This window comes from Haplochromis burtoni, unplaced genomic scaffold, assembly GCF_018398535.1.
Source record: "Haplochromis burtoni strain Fernald_Lab_line unplaced genomic scaffold, NCSU_Asbu1 Contig_1802, whole genome shotgun sequence".
In the NCBI taxonomy this organism is placed as follows: domain Eukaryota; kingdom Metazoa; phylum Chordata; class Actinopteri; order Cichliformes; family Cichlidae; genus Haplochromis; species Haplochromis burtoni.
In genome coordinates this window covers 1-2,014 of record NW_024584163.1, presented here as the reverse complement: position 1 = coordinate 2,014, position 2,014 = coordinate 1, and the positions used below count along the sequence as shown (strand labels likewise).

The window sequence follows — 2,014 nt, the reverse complement described above, 5'->3', positions numbered from 1 at the left end:
TAACACAGAAACACAGGGCTTAAATAAACTGAGGGATAACGAGGGACATGAGACACAGAAGGAGAGCACAGCTGGGAGTAATTAGACTGGACGAGACAAGGGAAGCAAAACTAGAAAAACTGACATGGGACACGGACCTTCAAAGTAAAAGAGGAAACACACTGACTGAACTCAAGACATTTAAACTTAACAGAGTGGGGAGACAGAATAGTGGGACCTGAAACATGGGACAAAAAGGCTCAGCGGACGCAACACAGAACATAGCCATCACATAAAATCTAAGAACTAAACCCTTGACAACCCTAACTGAAACCTAGGGGAATGACAATAATCAAAACAGTACAACAAAGGATGTAGAACATAAACCATAATATAAAATACATGAACTGAAAATGCTGGGTCACAAAGACCCAGAACTGTGACAAACAGCAGTTTTTTGGGGGGGGTGGCAGTCAACGTTGAAGGTATGGCAGCTCCATTACTGGTTTCCAAAACTGGTTGCAGGGAAATTGAATGTGATTTCTCCAAGGTGAAGATTCCTAAAGTAAGTGTAATAGTTATCTGATTTGATTGGGATGGACATTTTCTCAAACTAGTGTTCCGTTATTGGCCTAATGGGCTATGTAAACAATGATTTTTACAGCCTTTAGCGTTCAGCTTTGAGCTGACGTTTTGAAGTCATTTGCTCAAACTCAGTGCTCTTTGCTCTTATTTATCATCCCCCTGAATATAATAAGGATATCATAAATGACTTTTCAGAATTTCTAGCTGGGGTTATGCCCAACTATGATTACGTTCTCATTGTGGGAGATTTTAACAGTTATGTCTGCTGTCCTGACAAACCCTTGGCGAAGGAGTTTTTAAACCTTATTGACTCTTTTAACCTGGTTCAATCAGTGTCTGACCCTGCTCATGATCACAGACACACACTAGACCTGGTCTTATCTTACAGTTTACCTGTGTCTGTGGACGAGTGGGGAGGAGATAGGGGGAAGAAATTCTCTTACTGCTCAGCAGACGAGCAGCCAGCTGTTCCTGTTTCATTTTCTCTACTGCTTCTCCTCTGCTCCTCATCCTCACTGCCCAACACATCCTCATCATGTGTCTGACTCTCTGATGATTGGGTGTAATCTGAATTGAGTTCATTCTGTGCCTTCTTTAGCTCGTTCTTCACAAAAGTAGTTATTTTGTCCTCCAGCAGCTGTAATAAATGAGTGTAAAAAGAGAAGTGCAAAAATAACAGAAAAGCTGAATTTTGCAAGGCAGACACATAATCCAATGGTCTAAAGACCACAGAGAGATAAATTAAGGGAAAGGTGTGTTTTTGTTTTTTTTAGTTGCTGTGTGTTTACAGACCTTAAATATGGAGTTCACTTCAGTTTGATGTTGCTGGGCAGGCAGAGAATTGGAAACTTCTGAGTTGTCCTGTTTGTCTCTGTGTGGGCAGTATAAACGAGCATGACAGATTATTTATTTTTAACACAAATACTGCACAAACATCAGCCAATTAAAGATTTTTTGCTCTGTTGTTATATTCCTGAAAAACAAACACTACTTTTTTATTTTCCTATGCAGACAATGCAACAATGATTCTGCTGAGTTTGCTTTGGAAAACGTCTCGATGCAGCTGAATCACCCAGGCTTCCCCAAACTTAAAAACAGTACATTTCCATAATGACTGACACTAACACCACTGAAGGGACAATGGGCTGGGAGGTCAGTTCGTTGATAATTAATATGCAAATTCTCATGACCATAGATCAAAGACCACTGATCAATGGCCATTCACAGAAAGTGGGGGAATGGCTGCAATCATAGCATTGTAAGATGTGAAAGATGTCCCCTTAGGCCCCCTCCTTGATTCAGAGATGGTCTTTCCCTTTTCACGTAAGTGGCCTCCTTGACTCTGCGCTCAAACCTGTCATGATACGGCTGTGTGGCAGGCAGGATGAGGACCCAATCGCAAAAACTCACGGACTCAAGGGATAAACTCAAAATGCAGCTTTATTGCTGA

The 2,014-nt window shown here is 41.3% G+C and overlaps 1 long non-coding RNA gene across 1 annotated transcript in view; it reads right to left on the bottom strand.

Moving 5' to 3' along the window:
• LOC102298125 overlaps positions 1–1,959 on the bottom strand; it is a 3,356-nt gene extending 1,397 nt beyond the window's left edge. The window contains exons 1-2 of the long non-coding RNA XR_317965.3: positions 1,357–1,959; positions 1,008–1,201 (exon numbers count right to left, since the gene is read on the bottom strand). This is a non-coding gene — a long non-coding RNA (uncharacterized LOC102298125). The remainder of the gene's footprint in view (positions 1–1,007; positions 1,202–1,356) is intronic.
• Between the last annotated feature and the right edge of the window lie 55 nt (positions 1,960–2,014).